The sequence below is a fragment of the Photinus pyralis genome, unplaced genomic scaffold (assembly GCF_008802855.1).
Source record: "Photinus pyralis isolate 1611_PpyrPB1 unplaced genomic scaffold, Ppyr1.3 Ppyr1.4_LG2, whole genome shotgun sequence".
Lineage (NCBI taxonomy): Eukaryota > Metazoa > Arthropoda > Insecta > Coleoptera > Lampyridae > Photinus > Photinus pyralis.
In genome coordinates, this window is record NW_022170403.1 from 42699913 (window position 1) to 42711672 (window position 11760).

The 11760-nt window shown below is 35.1% G+C and overlaps 1 long non-coding RNA gene across 1 annotated transcript; it reads right to left on the bottom strand.

Moving 5' to 3' along the window:
• Positions 1–9184: 9184 nt before the first annotated feature.
• LOC116163084 lies at positions 9185–9743 on the bottom strand. The gene is made up of 3 exons (XR_004143665.1): positions 9685–9743; positions 9385–9634; positions 9185–9333 (listed from the first exon to the last, which is right to left on the bottom strand). It is a non-coding gene; the product is annotated as an uncharacterized LOC116163084 (long non-coding RNA).
• Positions 9744–11760: the final 2017 nt, after the last annotated feature.

An 11760-nucleotide genomic window follows, 5' to 3' on the forward strand; every position in this document is an offset into this window, starting at 1 on the left:
AATGTGTCCAGTGTCATCCGAAAATAGACGCGACATTTTGTCTGAACGTAGCCCAACTGGCATCTACTTGAATCGCCTAGCCCGTGCAATTGTGAGGAGCAGTGTTTTTCCAGATTTAAGTGATGATTCAGAAGAGTCCTATTCTCAACATATTTCGCGAAGAACTGTTTCCCTATGATAAGACATGCAGAAGGAAAAATGATCAGATTCTTCTATGTTTCAAATATTGTCGTGTCAAGTATGATGATACTTTGAAACTTGACATGTGTGATTTCTAAATACCAAATTAATTTTACTTTTTAGAAATGGACTAGAAAAACGAGCATTTTTCCCTAAATATACCTACAATTATTCTCCAATTTAAACGATTTGCAATCTTACGTGAGTGGATAGAACGATTTTTTTGTTTCTTTAAAACCAAATTTAACAATGTTCAAAAACCTACCCTAAACCCTTTCCTTAATCAAATAGATTTTTCCATGCTCGAGCATAATGTGTTACGTTACGACTACAGAGTTCTGTCCTTTTTCATCAATTGACGTAATACGTAAATTTCCAGAATGTCTCTTTCTTCTGTTATTGCGTAAAATACGACTATTGTGTACGTAGATATCGCCTTATTTGAGTTGTCACCAACTTGACGTTACCACGTTTCTTGAGATGTACACCTTCATGAGTTTAGGTTGATGTTCACCAGAAGATTGTACAAACTGACATGATTTCGACTCGACTTCTTACCTTGCGGAAAAGTGCCTTTAATTATACAGTGCAGGAATCATTTATGTCTTTAATCTATTGGTTTCCATTGTTTTCTAATTATATGTATATAGGTACAACGAGCGCACAATTTCGAAATAAATTATGTCTTAGCCAATTGCATTAATTTCATTTTCGTAAACAAATGCTAAGATTAAAGACTTTCATGACTTGAACAACACATAGATAGGTAGGTACACAATATAGTAACTAATAAGTAGCGCAATCACATGCTTAGTAGGTATACAAAGGAATTGCACCGCATAAAGATCTAATAAAAAAATCATCCTACGTTGAAGTGACTTAAACAACCGATTAATTTACCTAATTTACATAAGAGCATCGCATAAATATCGCACAAGATAAAATGAAATCTATTAACCAAGAAAGGATAAGAGGCACGTTCTCGCGTTTGCTACCAAATGAGGCGCTATGTGCTCCCCCATTTCATCAGAGAGACCGCGTACATCAATATTGACAGGTTTTTCATACAGAAAGAATAATTTTGCCCTTTTATTACCTACCTGCCAGGATTAGGTTACACGCAACTAACTATCTCTTTAATTAATCTCGTGAGTATTGTGAAGAAATTTTATAATTAATTCGATAATTTTAAAAAAAAACTTGTTTTCATGCGACAATCGAGGGCTTCCATTTTCCCACGCAGTGGTTGCTATTCAAAATTAACTTCCAACTCTAAAACATTTGCCAAAAATATCTTTTTAAGTTAACTAATGACCTTTTGCATCTATAAAAATTTAGTCAATCACGGTGCACTTACAATTTATTTTTGCATTATTAAGAACAACTGCCAGTTGCCATTACAAGTAAGTAAACTAAGATAAAGGGGCGTATTTATGCAAAAAGGGAACTTCGTTATGTAGTGGAATCGACCGTATGGCTTGAGTTGAGCTGTGGGCTTTAATTTTGTTTCCGCATTCTTCATCTGCCCTTTACCCTGGTTGAGTTTGCGCGAGGTTTCCGAGACCGATCCGTCAAAGCGCTGCTACCGCCGACGACCTTGACCACGGGCGAGGCCACCTTGGTGGCGCGCGAGTCCGTCGGTTATTAAATTAAAAATTAAATTAAAATCATTATTCCGCTAATGCTAATTTAATTTTTTATGTCATTTGTGCGCCGACTTACCAACAAACCGTTTTTTACATGTTCCATAATTTTACACGTTTGCCGTTTATTAACGATCCTAGACTCTAGAGATCGTTTATAATTTTATATTACTGTCGGTCGTCTGTCTGTTGGTCTTTACGTCTGTTCCTTTGTCTGTCTGTCCCTCTACCTGTCCGTGTGAACGATAACTTTGTTTAGAAATGTCCGATCGCTTTGACATCTCCGTTAGTTATGAACTGAATTGCATGAAATTCAATATGGGCATAGCTTTAGCCATGTAATACGCAATACCAAAAGTTGAGTCGAATCGATTCAAAATTCACAGTGCCCTTTTCGCATCTCGACCATTTATAAACCGAATTGCAAACCTTTTTATTTATAAAAGTATTTGAATGAAATTTGATACATAGGCACTTGGAATAAAGGAAAATCTAACGTTAGTTTCAAAATTTAGATTTGCGCATGCGCAGTTCCAACTTTCTTATTTAGAAAAGCATTGAAATGAAATTCTTCTTATAAACTGAAATTGAAGTAGCACGTCAAAAATGGATTGCACCTATGCAACGCTATCTTTCATATTTGTGGCCGGATTTTTACGATTTTAACAGAAGTTGCATCTTACAAATGGGAAATGAATGCAAGTGGAAATGCGCTTTTTGTAAATCGATTACTTTTTAACTTGTTTTTGTATTGGACACAATTTCTACAAAACCTGTTCATTTTAAATAAGTATAGGGATGAAATTACACAACTATCCTTATTTTTCAGTGTAAAATCCAACATAGAAGAGAAAATAGAGAATTTATATATTTTTTTAATGAATTTTCACATTTTCAAAACTGTGAAATTTGACATAGGCAAGGCCTAGGAATTAGATACTTAAAACAATTAATGAAAATATTAGGTCTGTTTTGCTTGCTATGTAAGTCAATTTATTTATCTAAAATATATTTTCAAAAAACTGAATTCAAAGACTATTAATATACCAACTTACGCATACCTAATAGAAAATAACAGGAAATTTCAATTTCCGAAAACTTGTGTCCTCGACCAAGGTTCTACGTGCTACTATACTACTACTAGGTACTCCTTGATAAATTTCAAAATTTTTATTTTTCACTAAGGAGTAACATACGAGTACAATCGCAAATCATGCGGTGCCAATTTCGAACTGCAACTCTTCCCAATTTCCAAAATTCAAAAATTCCAATTGCGCACATAAGTAACAGTTCTAGTTCATATAGTCGTAATTAAATTTTAGGTATTATTCCGTTTATTTACTTGAAATGCATTTTTTCGCCAATTCTTGTTGTATCAAATGGTCTTTTCAGTTCCAGATAAGTTTTGGAATAAATATCGCAATACGATAATTAGAAATTTAGATTTTGAAAAATAAGAATTTTTAACATAAATTGTACCCATACACCCGTACACTAGCTCTAAATAAACTTGTAACAAATATAGCAAACGAGCTCCTGGGTCACTGAACGTTTAATCAAATCTTCCTTGGACTTTGGGTGATGAATGATGAGATGATAAACAAAATACTGAAAACAGAATTGAAAAATTCGAACCCGTTCGGGAGTCCGCACACGGACGGACGCATAGACAGAAACTGCAAAATCATGAACTCGCTAGGGGCTCGTAAATAAGCATCCAAATGTATTCTCATCGTATGTGCAAAATAAAGTTACCCCCGCATGATTTTTACTGAAATTTGGTATATTTGAGCCTAAATGTAAAATATCCAGTTCAATATTAGTTTTTGGATTGAATTGATATTGTGGCTTATTATTAAATCCACAATACTCAATAATGCTATTGTTCCGGACTTTGTTGTCGAAATAAAGTGCCAAGTTCGGAAAATACAGATATATTGCGAAAAATGGAAGAATTGCAACGAGATTTGTTGTAACCACTTTTTTCGTATATTCCCTGTTAGGCCAGTCAAAATCGACACAAAAAATCGCTAAATTCGCAAAACATGATGTATCTCTGATTTTTTAGTATGTTGTTTGGACCCATTAGAGTAGTGTATACTCAACTTTGCAACTCTCTAAAAGTTGTGGAAAAAGTGTAGTATACGAAAAACCGCGAAATTTTCGGAATTTTTGGAGTGGTTGCGTTATATTTCCTTAACTATGCATTTTTCGACTTTAGTCACTGTATACGTTTTTGAAGAGTATTAAATGTGTAACAATTTGCGCCCAACCCGAGCTCTGTAAGTCAATTAGTTACCGAATTATGGCACTTTGAAGATAGTCATTTTTTTCCAAAAAGTGAACATTTGAGTTTTACATCTTCTTTAGATCAAAATTGCGGCTAAACTATTGATCCTACGAGTAGATATTATAAAATAGAAGTTGTAGATAATTTAATTAGCTTTAAGTTAAGCGTAAAGTGGGGTCTGCAGGTCTCGTAGTTCTCTCTAAATCTAAAAAAAACCGATATAAGGTAAACTTGTATTTTTCCAGAAATGTTCCACAAACTTTTTATCTTTTGTTTTTTTGGTGTGGAAATAAAAAAGCAATGTGTCAAATCACTTTTTTTGCTGCATAGAGTCAATTTTAAATATCCAACAATTTCATAGATTTAATTTAAGGCACAAATCAAAGTTGAGTAAGTCGTAGGAAGGTGCCGCAATAATATACATACCTAATAATAACATACATACCTAATACGAGCCCTAACACAAAAATGTTCGGACACTCAAAATATTGTAACTTAAAATCATTGTATGTTATTTTATTATTTTTTTCTTACTATAGTTATAAATTAAACATATCTAGTAACTGCTACAAATGTCAAATAACACAAAACACCATAAAATTAGAATTTAAAGTGACACAAAAATGTTCGGACACCATTCCTTAATAATGAGTTACATCCCCTTTGGCTTTAATAACAGCCTGGATTCGTGCAGGCATGGTCGTCACAAGAGCTTTACATTGATCGATGCCAAAGGTACCCCAAATCTCTTGTAACTTTTCACTCAAAGAAGCAATATTGCGTTGCGGATGAATACACAAACGTTGCTTCAATTTATGTCACACTGTCTCAATGACATTGAGATCTACACTGCATGAGGGCACCTCTAAAACACTATTATTATGGTCTTGTAACCATTTCTTAGTCGTTTTTTGCTGTGGCATGATGCTCCGTCTTGTTAAAAAACAAAGTCTGCGTATCAGGTGAAAATGTCGCAAGTGAAGGCAATCAACTTTGTTCTGAAATTGCTTGATATTTCTGAGCATAAACATTACAATTTGTAAAGTGCGATTGTCCCAGCCCATTTGCAGACATACTACCCCACACCGTTACACCACTGGGGAATTTTACAGACCACTTTAAGCAATCTTTGTGAAATGCTTTGTTTTCCGTTTTGATAACTCTTTCTCGATTATCGCCTACACTGATATCAAATCGAGATTCATCACTAAAAATGACTTTTTTCGAGTCTTGGTAAGACCACGCATAATTTATGACAACTTTGCGACAACTATGCTAACAATAACATAAGGATCATCTTTATGAGCCAAAAACATGCTCGCTAATAGGGCTGTTTATTACTCAGTTAAGATACCTATACCTACATTTAGATTAAAATTAGTGAGCCTTAAAAAATACTTTTTTAAAGAGGCGAAAGAAAAACATCTTTAAAACAGAAAAACAATAAAGAAGAGGTTGGCTTGGGCTCGGGAACGTTATTACACCGCGCGCGCTAAAGTATTTACAGATTTTCAGACTTCATGATGAATTGTTAATGCCATATTTCGTATCGTTAATCGTATATGAAACCCTCTCTCGTTCCCCCGCTTTCTTAGTTTCTTCCTGAGCTCACAGTATTTGTTCCTCCGTTGTGAGTAACTCGTGTTTCAATTTGTACGTTTTTGAAACACCAAGTATCGTGTTGTGAATAGGTTCCAACAATGCCAGTACCTCCCGGCTCTTGTTTTATATGTCGATATCCACTTGAGGACGAATCAGTGATAGTTGTTCAAAAACGTGGTATCCACTCACTAGTTGCCATCAGTGTAAAACGTGGTCTCCAGGACAATGCTCAGGCCACCGAATGGGGTTGGGAATTGAACTCGGCTGGACTCATTCCCATTACCAGACTGTAACCCCCTGCCCTCCCAGAACTCCTGAAACTGCTTTCTTGCAAATGCAAAAAGGGATGCAGAGGTGGCTGCACTTGCCTGAAAGCAGGTATGGAATGCGATTTTACCTTATATCGGTTTTTTTGAGATTTAGAGAGAACTACGAGACCTGCAGACCCCACTTTACGCTTAACTTAAAGCTAATTAAATTATCTACAACGTCTATTTTATAAGTTCTACTCGTGGGATCAATAGTTTAGCCGCAATTTCGATCTAAAGAAGGTGTAAAACTCAAATGTTCACTTTTTGGAAAAAAATGACTATCTTCAAAGTGCCGTAATTCGGTAACTAATTGACCTACAGAGCTCGGGTTAGGCGCAAATTATTATACATTTAATACTCTTCAAAAACGTATATAGTGACTTTCGTCGAAAAATGTATAGTTAAGGAAATATAACGCAAACACTGCAAAAAGTCCGAAAATGTCGCGGTTTTTCGTATACTACACTTTTTCCACAACTTTTAGAGAGTTGCAAACTTGAGTATACACTACTCTAATGGGTCCAAACAACATACTAAAAAATCAGAGATACATCATGTTTTGTTGATTTATTGTCGATTTTGACTGGCCTATGTTGGGACACCTTATTAGGTTCGAGATTACTGCTGCTAACACACCCAGGCACAATGCAATACTTATTCGGCGCTTTTTCCGCAAAAAACGACGTTTTTTTGCTGGATCCATTGTAAGCAATACTACGGTCACAGATAATTTATCTGTGCTACGGTGCAGCGCCAACGTGCGTAGTGACGTCACAGCCACCTAGCGGTCTTTCGGGACCTTTTCAAACGCCGCACATTTTAAGATCGTTTTTGATAATTAATTATTAAGATTTCTGTTCGCAAAAAAATTAGTACCAAAAATGTTAATATGCTTAGAGTTCAATTTCAAGGTTTTTGAAAAACCGCGGAAATTTAATATGTTATGTTCATTAAATTAATGATATATAGATGAATACGAGATGTGTGCCAGAATGAGCACTCCTGTAATAGAAACCCATCTAAAGAGTAAACTTTGAAATAAACTTTTTGATGCTGAGTGAACAGCTTATCGTAAGTATCTACATTTTTGGTTTAGGTATGTATAACTAAAATAGGAACAAAAATGCAAGAAAAAGTTGCGTATGTGCAATTGTGCATAATAGGTACGAGTACAGTGATTGTCAGTAATAGATTTACCGCCACACATTTGTCAAACAATGTACCAAAATGTTTGCACGATTCACACTTTTCTTCATCAAATACCAAATAAAGAACATTTCTAGTTTTTCGCTGCTTGTATCGTACATTTTTGCAGAAAGCATTAAAGTAGGAAAAAATTCGAACAGTTGTCATAAAATTGCGCGATGTACGATACACTTAATTTTAAACATTACTTATCCTGTTTTATTTATATCCATCAAGTTTCAAACAAGTCGCAATTGATAGGCAAAAAATCGATCAGATCAGTTGTGAGTCATATAAACAGGTTGCATTTATTTATGCGACAAATAAAAGTAAACAATAGTAGTGAGTACTGGTTGTAGCGAGTCCTTTGACCGCAGGACATTGTTTAGTCCATACGTGGTCGTTGTTTCCCGCGAAAAAACTAGTCTACGCCACCCGGTCACTATTATTGCCAATTTTATACATTTGTAGTATTTGTCCAGTTCCTAGTTATTAATTTAATTTGTCACACACTACAACCTACCTATTATTAGCAACGAGAGCTAGTCAACTCCTAATTTAGTTAAATGCGAACCAGAAATCGTAATTAAAATTGCCTGGGAAGGACTTCATTATTGCTTCTACATGTTAAAATCAAAATATTTACATAATATCTAATATAAATTACGTCTTTCTTATTGTCATTTGTAGTAAAATAGGAACATACCTTATGTGTAGGTATTATTTTTATTAGGGGCTGTTTTGAGAAAGTTGTTCTCTGTGAAGTATCCTTTTTGACGACAATATATTTATTAGAAATTAATTATCGCCCAATAAGTACATATCTACACATCGATATTTTATGGCATTTATAGTGTTTTAATAGGGTTAGGTTATTTAGAACACGATTAATTTTATTTGCCATTTATCAGAAATTACACAGTGGAAAATGGGAAATTTACGTGTACATTTTTAAATTTTCCGTGAAACTCAAACGTAATGTAGGTAATTTGTCTTTCTTAGCAAACTTCTGCAGCTACTCCAATTTGTTTTGAAAGCATTTTTGATAAACGAAAGCTTTGTCAATACATTTTTCCTTGTTTTCCAAATTACCAACTGCTCTTACAAGGCAACAAACCCAATTGGTATATTTAGACGATTAAACAATTGATCTTATTAATGATCACCAGAAATTCAAGAATAGGTCCGTAATGAGATATTACAAATATGTGGCGGGGGGAAAAGTCGTGTACACATTCATTACAATATTTTTAGACAGTTTAAATGAAGCAGAGCAAGTACTTAGCCAGATGTTAAAAGAAAGAAAAAGACCAATATTTCCTGATTCTAATGAATTTTCAAAAATAGGTGAACGTAGTAGTAGTGGCGTACCGACAGGGGGGGGGGGCGGAGGAGCGGTCCGTCCAGGGCGGCACTGTAAAAGGGGCGACAAAAATAATAATCATATTGATAACATGCCCAACTTTGTCATTTTGACATTCATCGTAAGGGAAACTCCTTCTTTTCAAAAATGGACACAGAGAATGATAATGAAGAGAAAAATGTTATTACTGGTCCTCCTGAAATAACGCAAGCGGCAACAGAAGTCATCAGGAATTTCTTCTTACCTGAGAAATCAAGGTATCAGTATATGAGAGAGCTTATATTTTCGATGAATGGCGAAAACACAACCGTGTAGGATCCTTTTCCGAGGACATTATGCTTGTGTAGGTACTTTTTCAACAATTCTCGTAGAAAAAGTATAGTATGTAACGCGTTTTATAAACTTCTTTAGACACTCGTTATTAAACACGAGCGTAGGTATGTCTAAAGAGTCGTTTATAAAACTTGATATACATAATATGGTATTCAAATAAATTTTTAGTGATATTTCAGTTTTCATTATTTTAGGTTTAGACATAATAATAGTAAAATTTCGATTATCTTTGATAGATTTATTTCAAACAAAAAACTAACATTAAAACTTAACCTTTACTCCCCTCGCCTTTCTCATTAGGGCGGCAAGTTTATATTCCGCCCTGGACACCAATGACCGACGGTACGCCACTGCAGTAGTGGGGTGGGATGGCAACTTGCAGATGTGTTCCACACTGACTCCCTGTACTGCGCAAACGCAAGCGCGCTAAAATTTGAATTTGCTTTAACGTGCCACCGTTTGTTTTGTTTATAATACCAGTTCCTGCTGACTTCCATATTACAAACCAAATGTCGCTGTATTCTCGGAAAGAATATGTTCTTCTTCTCGAATTAAAGCCTTCGGTCACTACTGTGAATTCCAGTTAAATACATTATAGCGCCAACTTGAAAGCAAACCTCTACTTTAGCTATCAGTCAAGATCCTTGTAGTCTGGTTTTTTTGAGATTCGTTCAGCACCGGACTCTCTCTTTACCATAGGTCAATGTTGGTCTGTATAACGTTATTGCTGTAAGTAAATGTCATTAACTCTTTCTAATTAACTATTACTGTACTTACCGAAGCAGTTTCCTAATATCGCCTTTGGCATATTCTTCCAAATGTAGATAACAACAAAATTCATCTTGATAACATGGCATTTTCATATACCTACTACATATAATAGGTAAGCAGGTAAGCTAAATTATCTTCAATTATAACGTTTGCAGGTTATGTGTATATTATTTACTCCTTACACACCTTGACAGCTGTACACAAATTCAAATTTTAGCGCGCTTGCGTTTGCGCAGTACAGAGAGTCAGTGTGGAACACATCTGCAAGTGGGATGGCAGAGCTGAAGCCTCGCGCACTCAAAGATAAAGGTCAAAAATAAATTAAATAAATTAGATTAGGTCTTGTCTTGGTTTATCGTAAAATATTAGCGTAAGTATCGTTGATATAATTCATGTTCAAGTAAACTTGTTCCTGATATAGTAAAAATCGAGTGTGATTTTCCTGTTTTATTTTAACCTTCTTGTTGTACCTACAGTGACTTTATAGAGACAGTGGCGACAACAGGGTATCTCGTTTTTGATTGGTCGTTGGTCTTGGTTCCGGTCGCCATATTGGAGCTAAATTCCAAACTGACCAATAGAAAGCTTCCAAAACGACGCGGTACACTCCGTGCTATAATTATTAATTATACTGTTTTGACAGTGTCACCTGTGACTGTGATTGTCACGGTTTCACGTTACTAGTTGACACTTTGCTTCTTGTATTTGCTTTATTTTAGGTTTTCCGTCTTCAGTTTTATCATTGAATAAAAACACTATAAGAAGCCTAACGCTTATGGAAGAAAGCGCGACAAATCCCCTTGCACCCGCATTGGTTGTGACCACCGAACTCTCTTTGCGGTAAATAGGAGGAAAGCAAATTCTCATTCTTCTCAGTTCAAGAATCGACACTATTGACAGTGTTCCCATTATATTCTCAGTTCAATCTCTGTCGCGCTTTATTTCCACGGGGTTAGGCTTCTTATAGTGTTTTTATTCAATGGTTTTATATAAATTCGATTTTTATAGCCGAGCATACAGCTTGGATTTGCGATATTATAAGGTATGTAATTCGCTTAAAGTGTATTTAGATGTAAAACTGTGCCTAACCTTACTACTGGTAATTGATGTAAACATTATTTCAGAAGCCCTCCTAAATACCTAATGAGTTTAGATATAAAACTGGAGAGCTAGAGAAGTAGCTTATCCGAAATTTAGCAACAAATTCAATTATGGTTATGGATGTTGTTGGATGGTTGTGATCATAAGTACGCTTGAATTGGTTTAATGTTTAACATTGATGACTGCTGAAGCACAAGGAAGATTGATCTCTTGTACTCCGTGGACTAGATCAACGTGTTTTATTTTCCGGACTAAAGTAATACTTTTTATCCCGGAAGGAGAAACACGCGAAAAGGGACAAGAAGTGACAGAAGACACTGAAATGTAAAACACAATTTCATGATTAATGGTTACCTTTATATGTACATTTTGGATATTGCACCATATTTTATTTTATACTTATTATACTGTTTTCCATATAGGTATCTTTACAATTTGGGAGGCAGTGGTTTTCCCATAGGTTGCTCTGCAAAGCTTTAAACGATCATTTATGCGCCATTAGTTTAGAACGAGAATCTTTACTTAAATAAAACTGACATTTATTATTCTACCGTCACAATTTGACATGATAAGGTATATTGATCCTACAATCAATTTTTTAGCTCCAATATGGCGGATTATGATAAGTTGTCGCCACTGTCCTTATAAAGTCACTGTAGTTGTACCTACGAGTATATTGGCGCGTTATCGTAAGTAATTACTCTTAATTTTTTTGAAAGCATGTTGTCTAAAAACTGTATGAGTTTATTTTCATATTTTGGCGAAAGAGCCCGACACCGAAGGGATCTTTTAACAAAATATGAAAATGACCCAATGCAGTTTTTTACTGACAACATGCTTGAATAAAAAATTATCGGGTTTATTTTGATGCACCAGTGTAATTTTGGAGAATTTCCCGAACAATAGTATTTTACATTATTAGCCAGGTAAGTGAGTTTTTACTGGCGATAGGAGAAGTTGACTGGCGAGCCGTCAGGCGAG